At 48.8% G+C, this 13,307-nt stretch overlaps 1 pseudogene; it reads left to right on the plus strand.

The window, feature by feature from the left end:
- The first annotated feature begins 7,259 nt into the window (after positions 1-7,259).
- Positions 7,260-8,294, plus strand: LOC140389348 (ras GTPase-activating-like protein IQGAP2 pseudogene; annotated as a pseudogene).
- Positions 8,295-13,307: the final 5,013 nt, after the last annotated feature.

Below are 13,307 nucleotides of genomic sequence, written 5' to 3' on the forward strand. Positions count from 1 at the left end.
ACATTCTCCCTCTTGACACCCGCTGACACTATCAATTACTCCTGGATCTGATGCAATATTGAGAACAGCACTCCTTTTTTTTCTAAAACTCATTAAAGGGATGTGGGCTTTACTGGCATTTATTGTCCATTCCTAATTACCCATCAGAAGGTGGCGGTGAGCGAGACATTCTTGCTTCATGCTGCAGTCCATGTAGTGAAGGACTTTGAAACAGGAGTGATGGCGGGTGGCATGTCGGTGCCTGTGTTCAATTGCCTACTGTCCTTGATCTTCCAGGCGATAGAGGTCACAGGCCTGGCGAGAGCTGTTGAAGGAGTCTGGCTGAGTAGCGGCAGTGCAACAAAAACTTGTATTTAGTCCCTTTAACTGAGTAAGCACCATAAGGTGTTTCACAGGAGCATAATCATACACAATCTGACATCAAGTCATGTAGCAAGGTATGGCCCAGAGTTTGCAGTCAGCAATGGCACTATTTGCTAACCTCAGGGGAAATCGCCCTCAACATAAGGGCATAAGGAATAGGAGAAACAGTAGGCCATTTGGCCCTCCAGCCTGCTGTGTCATCCAATAAGATCATGGCTGATCTGATTGTGTCCTTAACTCCACTTTGTTGCCTTCCCCCTGATAAGTGCAATTAGGCAATCTCTGTGCGATCATTTCACTTTTCCCAATAGTAATTAGAATCTGGACCAAGTCAAGGGGGTCTCTAGGGGACAACAAAAGTAACGTTATCAGCAGGGTAAGCAACCAACCACATTGAAAAGTTCTCACAGACAGCAAACCAGGAAGCAATTTGCATGATTTTCCTTCATTTCTCAATAAACTTCAGAGTTTGACATAAAAATTGAGATATACACATCAGAAGCTGGAATATAGGCAAACTTTCAAAACAATTCGCATTCTATTAACGATACTATAGAATTTTTTACTTTGACATCACACAAATATAAAATTTGTTCTCCAGGGCTGGAAAGGCTGTTCATCAATAGTATTTTCTGGGCAGCACGGTGGCACATTGGATAACACTGCTGCCTCACGACGCCGAGGTTACAGGTTCGATCCCAGCGCTGGGTCACTGTCCGTGTGGTGTTTGCACATTCTCCCTGTGTTTGCGTGGGTTTCGCCCCCACAACCCAAAGATGTGCAGGCTAGGTGGATTGGTCACACTAAATTGCCCCTTAATTGGAAAAAAGGAATTGGGTATGCAAAATTTTTTTTTGAAATAGTATTTTCTAAAAATTCATTTATGGGATGTGGGTGTCGCTGGCTAGACCAGCATTTATTGCCCACCCCCAGTTGTCCTTGAGAAGGTGGTGATGAGCTACCTTCTTGAATCTCTGCATTCCCTGCCCTAGTAAACTATCAAAAATCCAGTTAAACCGTTTTGCCAATGCTTCTGAGTGAAATAACAACGTAAAATGGAAAGTTCTCATCAATTCAGTGATTTCTAAACACAGGGACAGATCAAGCACGCTCTGTGGAAGAGCGGAGAATCATGAGAGAAACCTCTGGATTTCCTTTTTCTTTATAAATTTAGAGTACCCAATTTTATTATTTCAAATTAAGGATCAATTTAGCATGGCCAATCCACCAACCCTGCACATCTTTTTGAGTTGTGGGGGTGAGACCCTCGGAGACACAGGGCGAATGTGCAAACTCCACACGGACAGTGACCCGGGGCCGGGATCGAACCCGGGTCCTCGGCGCTACAGAGGCAGCAGTGCTAACCACTGCGCCATCATGCCACCCTGACCTTCGGATTTCCACAGATAGTAAAAAAGAATTTATTGGCATTTTCAAAATTTATAAACAATTATGTACATTGCTGGCCGTGTTCATTCACTGTGCAAGACAGAAAGGTTTGTCTTTTCCTTCCATTAAGTTCTCCTATTTACAGTCTGCCGCCATCTGGCTCGGTGTGCGGTCCCTCCCGCCATCCCCCCCCCCCCAGCCCGCCCTTCGTTGCCCCCCTTCCCCAGCCCCCTGGTCGGTTTGGGGGGTGGGGGGGGGGGGGGGTTCCCCGCCCTTCCTCCGGCTTTCCACGTTTGACTGTGCATGTGGTCAACTGTGTTGAATCCTGCCAATAGGGAAAGAAGGGTGAGTAAGAATACTTTATCCTGTTCCCAGTCACATAGGGGGCACAATTCTCCTGAATTCACTCTAAGTGCTCCCACCAGTGGGAAAATCAGAGTATTTCCCATTGGTACTGGCAGTACTGCTCAGGTGGATTCAAATGGGACATTTAAACCATTTTGGAGAGGGGTGAGTTTTTCACTGGCCTTGAGAGGGGCGATGCCGGAACCCCCTGACAGGTCCTGCTCGTCAGTGATGGGACACCAATCTCAGAACAATATTGCAGTTCCCCCAGAATCGCTGACAATGCCCCACCTCCAATCGCTGTACGGTTCCCCTTAAGTGAGCGACACCATTATGGGCTCGCCAGGTGCCCCCTCTCCAGTGGACCCCCTTCAGGCCCTTCCCCCTTTAACCCCTCGTCCCATCCTCCAGCAGCCCCCCTCCCCCAAGTCTGCCCCTTTGTGTCCCTCTTTGGCAATGCCAATATAGCACCTTGGACTCCAAGAGGAGGCAAGGGGCGAGATTCTCCAGCCCCCCGCCGGGTCGGAGAATCGCCGGGGGCTGGCGTGAATCCCGCCCCCACCGGTTGCCGAAGTCTCCGGCACCGGAGATTTGGTGGGGGTGGGAATCGCGGCGTGCCGGTTGGCGGGCCCCCCCGCTCGATTCTCCGGCCCGGATGGGCCGAAGTCCCGTCGCTAAAATGCCTGTCCCGCCGGCGTAAATTAAACCACCTACCTTACCGGCGGGACAAGGCGACGCGGGCGGGCTCCGGGGTCCTGGGGGGGGCGCGGGGCGATCAGGCCCCGGGGGGGTGCCCCTACGGTGGCCTGGCCCGCGATCGGGGCCCACCGATCCGCGGGCGGGCCTGTGCCGTGGGGGCACTCTTTCCCTTCCGCCTCCGCCACGGTCCCTACCATGGCGGAGGCAGAAGAGACTCCCTCCACTGCGCGTGCGTGGGAAGCTGTCAGCGGCCACTGACGCTCCCGCGCATGCGCCGCCCGGAGATGTCATTTCCGCGCCAGCTGGTGGGGCACCAAAGGCCTTTTCCGCCAGCTGGTGGGGCGGAAATTCGTCCGGCGCCGACCTAGCCTCTCAAGGTTGGTGCTCGGCCCCCAAAGATCTGGAGGATTCCGCACCTTTGGGGCGGCGCGATGCCCGTCTGATTTGTGCCGTTTTGGGCGCCAGTCGGTGGACATTGCGCCGTTTCCGGACAATTTCGCCCAGGATTGGATTGGATTCGATTTGTTTATTGTCACGTGTACCGAGATACAGTGAAAAGTATTTTTCTTCGAGCAGCTCAACAGATCAGTAAGTACATGGGAAGAAAAGGGAATAAAAGAAAATACGTAATAGGGCAACACAAGGTATACAATGTAACTACATAAGCACCGGCATCGGATGAAGCATACAGTGTGTAGTGTTAATGAGGTCAGTCCATAAGAGGGTCATTTAGGAGTCTGGTGACAGTGGGGAAGAAGCTGTTTTTGAGTCTGTTCGTGCGTGTTCTCAGGCTTCTGTATCTCCTGCCCGATGGAAGTAGTTGGAAGAGTGAGTAAGCCGGGTGGAAGGGATCTTTGATTATGCTGCCCACTTTCCCCAGGCAGCGGGAGGTGTAGATGGAGTCAATGGATGGGAGGTAGGTTCGTGTGATGGACTGGGCGGTGTTCACGACTCTCTGAAGTTTCTTGCGGTCCTGGGCCGAGCAGTTGCCATACCAGGCTGTGATGCAGCCCGATAGAATGCTTTCTATGGTGCATCTGTAAAAGTTGGTAAGGGTTAATGTGGACATGCCGAATTTCCTTAGTTTCCTGAGGAAGTATAGGCGCTGTTGTACTTTCTTGGTGGTAGCGTCGACGTGGGTGGACAGGACAGATTTTTGGAGATGTGCGCCCCAGGGAATTTGAAACTGCTAACCATCTCCACCTCGGCCCCGTTGATGCTGATCAGTGTGTGTACAATGCTTTGCTTACTGAAGTCAATGGCCAGCTCTTTAGTTTTGCTGGCATTGAGGGAGAGATTGTTGTCGCTGCAGCACTCCAGTAGGTTCTCAATCGCCCCCCTGTATCCTGACTCATCATTATTCGAGATCCAGATGGTTGTATCGTCAGCAAACTTGTAGATGGAGTTGGAACCAAGTTTTGCCACGCAGTCGTGTGTACAGGGAGTAGAGTAGGGGACTAAGTATGCAGCCTTGCGGGGCCCCGGTGTTGAGGACTATTGTGGAGTAGGTGTTGTTGTTCATTCTTACTGATTGTGGTCTGTTGGTCAGAAAATCGAGGATCCAGTTACAGAGTGGGATCCAAGTCCTAGGTTTTGGAGCTTTGATATGAGATTGGCTGGGATTATGGTGTTGAAGGCAGAGCTGTGGTCAATAAATAGGAGTCTGATGTAGGAGTCCTTGTTATCGAGATGCTCTAGGGATGAGTGTAGCGCCAGGGAAATGGTGTCTGATGTGGACCGGTTGCAGCGGTATACGAATTGCAGTGGATCAAGGCGTTCTGGGAGTATGGAGGTGATGCGCTTCATGATCAACCTCTTGAAGCACTTCATTACCACTGAAGTCATTGAGGCACGTTGCCTGGTTCTTCTTTGGTACCGGTATGATGGTGGTCTTCTTGAAGCAGGTGGGGACCTCGGAGTGCAGTAGGGACAGGTTAAAGATGTCCGCGAATACCTCTGCCAGCTGGTCCGCACAGGCTCTGAGTGCACGACCAGGGATCCCGTCCAGGCCCGTCGCCTTCCGAGAGTTCACTTTCAGTGTAGAGAGGTTAGTACCCTCTCTACACTTGCCTCCAGGATGCTGAGGGGCATTCTTCAGGTGAGGTGGGCGTTGGGGGGACTGGGGCTTGGCTGGAGGGGTCAAGTCGATAGTCTTTTCTGGGATGGGGGTCATGTGGCAGGTCTTTCCTCTGTAACTTTGAAAATCATTCAACTGTCTGTCAGCATGTCAAGTTGTGGCTAAACATCTTTCCGTGTAGCCTTGAAACCCTCTGATGTCTTTTCAAGTATGTCAAGTTCAAAGATCTGTCAACCGAAGGTGAAAGTCTTTCTGTGATGTGTTGGAAACATTTGAAGTGCTTTTCTCACAGTCAATTTAGTTCCTCCTTTATCTTTTTCAAACCCCTGAGAAGCCAAAAAGCTCTCGAGAACAATGAAACTGCCTCTTTAAAAACACTGCAGTTAAAAAGAATTCTTGCTCAAAAGAGGAAGCACGTCAGACTAAATTGATTGTGAAGAGCTATAAAAACAAACAACGCCACCCCTCCTTTGAAATAGCCTGGACCTGTCAATCAAGAACCTTGTAAGAAAGTAATGGACCGTGAAATTGAATGTAAACAATACAGTTAAAAGCTTTCAAACTTGGCATGCTGACAGACAGTTGAATGATTTTCAAAGCTAAAGACGAAAGGCCTACCACACGGGCCCCAGCTGGGTAAAGTCCCCCGACCTGAGACCCTCCAGCAGAGCCCAAGCCCCCTGATTCGCACCGCCATTGAAGGACACCCCTCGGCACCCTGGAAGTAAGTGTAGAGAGGGCCCTGGTCACGCCTCAGAGTCCACAAAGCCAGGTCTCCACTTGTCAGGACCTGCACTAATTCATGCCCGCTTGACTCCCAGCAGAGGGAGGTTGGAGCTTCCCAGGAGGCCGGTGAATCAGGCTTCCGGACCAATAAAATAAATGTAACTTCGGAGTAAGCATGTTCTCGCCCGCCTAATCATAGGAACAGGAGTAGGCCATTCAGCCGCTTGAGCCTGTCCCGCCACTTAGAATTTACAGTGCAGAAGGAGGCCATTCAGCCCATCGAGTCTGCACCGGCCTTTGGAAAGAGCACCCTACCTAAGCCCATGCCTCCACCCTATCCCCATAACCTAGTCACCCCATCTAACCTTTCTGGACACTAAGCGGCAATTTAGCATGGCCAATCCACTTAACCTGCACATCTTTGGACTGTGGGAGCAAACCAGAGGAAACCTACGCAGACACAGGCAGAAAGTGCAAAGTCCACTTAGTCACCCGGAATTGAACCCGGGTCCCTGGAGCTGTGAGACAGCAGTGCAAACCACTGTGTCACCCAAATGAGATTTTGACTGTGCTGTGGCTTAACTCCATATACCTGCCTTTGGCCCATATCAGGGGCCGGCGGGAACCTGATTGGGGCCGGTGGAGCGAACCAGGAGACTTCTGGGTTTGACTTCTGGTGAGAATCTCGTTTTGGCCGTCACGCCCAATTCAACCGACGATTGCGATTCCTGCCTGGGACGAGCGGCTACGGAGAATAGCCTCCAGGATATTTATTTGTGACTTTAATAAGGATTGTTCCAGTCCTGTGGAAATGTTGAGTGGGGAAATCTTCGTTCATGGTACACACGTTGCACCGCTTCCAACAATGTACCTGGAACCTAACCTCAAGAGTGCAATCCGTGGAAACAGCACATAAATTTTCCAATTTCCACTTTTAGTGGTTGAGCTCCATTTTGCATAACTACCTGACATTTATAACCTAACAGTTTACTTTTGAACAGGCTGACTACTTCCTTTAAAAAAAACATGCAGCTAGTGTCTAGTTTACTGGCTTTTGTGCAATTTTTGTCTGATGTTTGGGAACTTTGTTTTCATTTGGCCATGAAAGGTTTCTAAGTGACTGATCAGAACTGGCATGATTGGAACTTTTTCATTGGCTGTGAGATCAGCAATGACTTCAAAGTGAATGGAGCAATGCCCACAAAGAGAGAAGCTGTCAGCCTGCTAGGAACAAAAAGGTAATGTGGTGATATGCATCACTGTAAATACACAAGCGGTTAAAGTAAATATACTGTAACTAAGTAAACACTAGAGGGAGCACCAGAGACGTCATGACATGCAGACATACAGCTAATGAACATACAGACTAGGACACGAGCAATGGGCAGTCAAGACACCCAGAGGTGACACTACCACAAGGGGGCATTACACAACCCATATATAAAGACAGGGCACACATACTCTGTTTCTTTCCACAGACGACACTTAGAGAGTAGGGCAGGGGCAGATCAGACGCATCACACCCACCACATGACTTAGAGCAGACTGGTTAGTTAGACTGAGTTACTATAGAAAGATTAGCAGGAGAGTCGAACTCATAGAGAACTGTGCTAATGGTTCAATAATTTGCATTGAACTTACTTCAAAGTCTGGAGTATCTTTTGGTCAAAGCTGTATCAAGTTGCAGCCTGCGTTATCCCAGAGTGCATAACACATCATGGTACCAGTAGTGCCTGTTGAATCTATATAGTTCAACTCAGAAAGATCCGTGACTACCAGCAACAGCACCCAGGCAAGTAGATGTGGAGGGCAAGAAAAACATATCGTGCAAGGCGTCAGTACTTCAAAGATCATACAAAGCAAATAATTAAAATCCAGGCATTCCTCAGAGCAAATAAAGCTAAAGTTGACTACAAAACATTGATCAGTGCAGGGGAACCCCCATTGAATGTTGTGCGTAAATTTGTTCACCTGCTGGATCACAGTGACCTGGACTTTCAAGAGGAGCTGGAAGTTATAAGAATCAGGGAGGAGGTTGTCACCAAAATCCGATCCAATCAGCAGCTAGAAAAAGATCTCAACCAGATGGACATTAAGATTAGGCTTCTAGTGAAAAACTAGATAATGCTACAGGATGTGATTCACACAGCAAGAAAATGGATAAGAAGAACAGAGGTCAGGCTGTGGAAGTAATTTCAGGTGACAAGCAAGGGTTAAAATCGCTCAGCAAAGAAAATAGGAAAAAACTGGAAGCATACCAACATCTTTTCTACTTGCTTCAGACAAATCCAACTTATTTGGCCAAATTGATCTTCCAGATGCCTCAAAACAAATCAACTAAATTTATGGATACTGTCATCTTCTCCCTGTACAACTATGCGTCAAATCAGAGAGAAGAATGTCAACTACTAAAACTCTTTAAAACTGCCTTGGAGGAGGAAATCAAATCTAAAGTGGACCAGGTTCAAGATATTGTAACTGGAAACCCCACAGTCATTAAGATGGTGGTCACCTTTAACCATGGCACACGTGGGCAGAATGCACTCAGACAGCTGCTTTCTCCTGTAGTGAAAGAGATTATGGAGGATAATACACTCACTATAAACACCAACCCAGTGGAAGTGTACAAGGCGTGGGTGAATCAGATGGAGATGCAAACTGGTGAAGCCAGTAAACTGCCATATGATGTAACAATAGAACAAGAACGGGTACAACTCTGCCCATGAAGGACAATGTTACTGCTCAGCTCAGAACAATGGCGAGAGTGCAAGCATACCATGGCATGTCAACGCATCTTACCAATTCATGTTTGCCACACTTCGGACAAGCAAACCAGCTGTCAGGAAAGATGTCATCAAGAATTGCTACCACAAGCATAAAAAAAGAGTCCACCTCAGACAATGAAGTGACCATTTGAATACCTCCTGATGACGTCTTGGTTACGTAAACACCAGGACAGTGACGGCGTTCATAAGGGAATGACAACATCAACATCGACACTTCCATAACAGTACAAGAAAGCCACTCGACCGTGTAAATTCATGAACTTTGGACTCATGACTATTACTTGGTATTGTATAATCCTCAACGTCATCATAACTATTATTTGGTATTGTATAATCTTCAATATCCTCATAACTATTCTTTGATCTTGTATCATCATCACAATCATCATAACTTGTACGTGTCATTACTTATTTACCTGTTTTTGTTCAATTTTTCTTTAACACTGTACAGAACAGCCCCCACTATGGAGGCTAGATGTGGGGCTGCTGGCAGACGACGAGGTTTGTGGGCGGATAAGGAGGAACATTAAAAACTACCTGGAAACTAATGATACGGGGAGGTAGTGGCATCCACGGTGTGGGAGGCCCTGAAGGCAGTTATCAGAGGGGAGTTGATCTCTATCAGGTCCCATAGAGAGAAGAAAGAAAGAGCGGAGAGAGAAAGGCTAGTCGAGGAGATACTCAGAGTAGACAGGAGTTAGGCGGAGACCCCCGAGACGGGGCTACTGAAAGAGCACCGGCGGCTGCAGACGGAATTCGACCTGCTGACCACTGGGAAGGCGGTAGCACAGCTGAGGAAGGCCAAAGGGGCTGTCTACGAATACAGGGAGAAAGCGAGTAGAATGCTGGCGCACCAACTTCGCAAGAGGGAGGCGGCCAGGGAAATTGGGGAAGTACAGGATAAGGAGGGCAACACAGTCATGGAACCAGAAGGTGTGAACAAAGTCTTTAGGGCGTTTTACGGTAAATTGTATGAGTCAGAGCCCCCGCCGAGGGGGGGATGAAGCAATTCATGGACCAACTGAGGTTCCCAAAGGTGGAAGAGGATCTGGTGGAGGGACTGGGGGCCCCGATAGAACTGGAAGAGATGGTAAAGAGTTTAGGGGACATGCAGTCGGGCAAAGCCCCGGGGCCGGACGGCTACCCTGTAGAATTCTACAATAAATTTTCGGAACTGCTGTGCCCACTCCTGCTAAGGACCTTTAATGAGGCCAAAGAGAGAGGGACCCTCCCCCCAACAATGTCACAGGCTTCAATTTCACTCATCCTCAAACGAGAGAAAGATCCGCTACAGTGTGGATCTTATAGACCGATATCGCTCCTGAATGTAGATGCCAAACTGCTGGCCAAAATCTTAGCTGCTAGGATTGAGGACTGTGCCCTGGGGTGATAGGGGAGGATCAGACAGGCTTCGTCAAGGGCAGGCAATTTAACTCCAATGTACGGAGGCTCCTAAGAGGCTCCTAAACATCATCATGATGCCCTCAGAGGGAGGGGAGGCAGAAGTGATGGTGGCAATGGACGCGGAGAAAGCCTTTGACCGGGTGGAATGGGAGTACTTGTGGGAAGCGCTAAGAAGGTTCGGATTCGGTGAGGGTTTCATAGATTGGGTCCAGCTACTCTACCAGGCCCCAGTGGCAAGTGTGTGCACGAACAGGGTGAGGTCGGAATACTTTAGGCTCTACCGGGGGACAAGGCAGGGGTGCCCCCTCTTCCCATTATTATTCACCCTTACGATAGAGCCACTGGCTATAGCATTGCGGACTTCAAAGAACTGGCGGGGGTTGGTTCAGGGGGGGGGGGGGAGATGGAGCATCGGGTCTCGCTTTATGTGGATGATCTGCTCCTGTATATTTCGGACCCACTAGAGGGGATGGAGGAGGTCATGCAGATTCTGAGGGACTTTGGCAATTTCTCGGGGTACAAACTAAACGAAAAGAAAAGCGAGATGTTCGTGATCCTAGCTAAGGGGCAGGAAAAGGGACTGGGAGAGATTCCGCTGAAATTGGTCGAGAAGAGCTTTCAGTACTTAGGGATACAGGTGGCTCGAAAGTGGGATGCCCTCCACAAGCTTAATCTATCTCGGCTGGTAGAGCAGATGGAGGGGGACTTCAAAAGGTGGGACATTCCCCCGCTATCTCTAGTGGGGAGGGTGCAGACCATTAAGATGATGGTCCTCCGCAGATTTCTGTTCGTCTTCCAGTGCCTTCCCATCTTCCTCCCTAAGTCCTTCTTTAAGCGGGTGAACAAGATCATCTCGGGATTCGTATGGGCAAATAAGACCCCGCGAGTAAAGAGACTGTACCTGGAGTCGGGGGGGGGGGGGGGGGGGGGCTGGCGCTGCCGAACTTTTGCAGCTACTATTGGGCGGCTAACATAGCCATGATTAGGAAATGGGTATTGGGGGAGGGGTCGACGTGGGAGCGGTTAGAGGCGGCCTCATGTGAAGGCACCAGCCTAGGGGCACTTGTAACGGCACCTCTGCCGTTCTCGCTGGCCCGCTACTCCCCCAGTCCGGTGGTGGTGGCGGCATTAAAGATCTGTGGTCAGTGGAGAAGGCACGGGGGGTGGAGGGAGCCTCAGTCTGGACCCCGATACGCAACAATCACAGATTTGTTCCGGGCAAGATAGACGGAGGGTTTCAAAGCTGGCATCGGGCAGGCATTAAAAAGATGGGGCACCTGTTCATAGATGGGACCTTCCCCAGCCTGAAAACGCTGGAGGAGAAATTCAGCTTGCCCCCTGGAAATGCTTTCACTCACCTTCAGGTACGCGCCTTTCTGAAAAAGCAGGTGGTATCATTTCCGCTGCTACCTCCGTGCTGGATACAGGATAGGGTGGTCTCCGGCACCTGGGTAGAGGAGGGGTAGGTTTCGGACATTTACCGGGAACTCCAGGAGTCGGAGGAAGCCCCAGTGGAGTAGCTTAAGGGCAAATGGGAGGGGAGCTGGATGCAGGCCTGTGGGCGGATGCCCTAAACAGGGTCAATTCCTCCTCATCATGTGCCAGGCTTAGCTTAATCCAGTTTAAGGTGGTCCACCGGGCACACATTATGGCAACCAGGATGAGCAAGCTCTTTGGGGTAGAGGATAAATATGCGAGGTGTGCGGGAAGCCCTGCAGATTATGTCCATATGTTCTGGGCATGCCGGGCTCTTAAGGGATTCTGGCAGGGTTTTGCTAAGGCAATGTCCAAGATCTTAGGCACATGGGTGGTGCTGGGTCCCGAGGTAGCGATCTTTAGTGTGTAAGACGATCCAGGAGTTCAGGTAGCGAAAGAGGTATTGGCCTTTGCCTCCCTGGTAGCCCGGTGGAGTCAGTCTTGAGAAAATAAAGTTTGTCTTGAGAGGGTCCATGACGGGGTTCTCTTGGAGGTGGCAGCTGTTCCTCGACTTTTTAGGAGAGCAGTAAAGGTCAGCAGCAGCAGCAACCCGGGGTAGGGAGCGGTGTTCGTTACGTTGTATTGTTCCTTTCTTTGTATATATGGTTAAATTTGTTTTTTGTTTTTTTCCTTGTTGTTATTTGTCGCGTACGGTTATGCAAAAATTATGTTTTATGACAAAAATTTGAATAAATATAATTTTTTTTATAATACTGTACAAAAAATATGTAACACGAAAAAAGGGGTGTGTGGTGATATGCATCACTGTAAATACACAAGTGGTTAATGTAAATACACTACAACTAAGTAAACACTAGAGGGAGCACCAGAGACATCATGACATGCAGACATACAGCTAATGAACACAAAGAATAGGACACAACCAATAGGCAGTCAAGGCACCCAGAGGTGACACTACCACAAGGGGGCATTACACAACTTACTTCAAAGTCTGGAATATCTTTCGGTCAAAGCTGCATCGAGTTGCAGCCTGTGTTATCCCAGAGTATATAACACAACAGGTAATATAAGCAGAGAGACGAGAATCTGAACAAATGCTTTGTGGGGTAACTGGGAATCATGATTTAGAAATGCTGACCACAAATATGAACTTTTATATAAAATTCATATGATATCAAATAATAAGGAGCCAGAGTTGCTGCATCTAAATTGGCTGCGTTTAAAACAGGCAGAGGCAGGATCATTCCGTAAAAGAGAGATTACATTAGGGAAACACATTATTAACTCCTAGTAGAGGTGAGGTCTCACAATAGTTGGGACAATTTTGCTCGATTCAATTTTTAGAAGCTTCTTTTTCAGCCATTAACCTGTCTGTGTCCTCACCCAGCCTTCTACCTGGTCCTGGAGGTGGCAAAAAATTTACCAGCCCTAATTTGGGGGCCACCAACGGCATCATCGTCACCTGTACATGCAATATGACTTCCTTTGTCAACATCATTCCCCTTCAGATTTCTCCACTGTTATTCTTTGGATAAGAACATTATCATTACAACCATTATTTCTATGCAGATTCATGGGAGATTCACTTCTCCATAATGTAATCCAGTGCAACCAGAAACAATCACCAGTTCCCAGGTACTGAAAGTTGCATGAACCCTGAAGAGATCCAGAGACTGTTAAAATCACCATGGATAGTTAAGAGCCCATCGGAGATACAGTAACTCCATGGGTACGCAGCAGCTCCCTGGAGATGCAGCAACTGCATGGCTACACAGCAACTGCATGGCGACACAGCAACTGCATGGATATACAGCAGCACTACATGTACTAAACAGCTCCATGGGTACGCAACAGCTCCACGGGTACACAACAACTACACGGTTACACAACGGTTCCACGGGTACACAACAGCAACTCGGGTACACAACAGCTACTCGGGTACACAACAGCGCCACAGTTACACAACAGCTCCACGGGTGCACAACAGCTCCACAGATACACAGCAGCTACATGGGTACACAACAGCTGCACGGGTACACAACAGCTCCACAGTTACACAGCAGCTACATGGGTACACAACA

This window comes from Scyliorhinus torazame, chromosome 14 (genome assembly GCF_047496885.1).
Source record: "Scyliorhinus torazame isolate Kashiwa2021f chromosome 14, sScyTor2.1, whole genome shotgun sequence".
Lineage (NCBI taxonomy): Eukaryota > Metazoa > Chordata > Chondrichthyes > Carcharhiniformes > Scyliorhinidae > Scyliorhinus > Scyliorhinus torazame.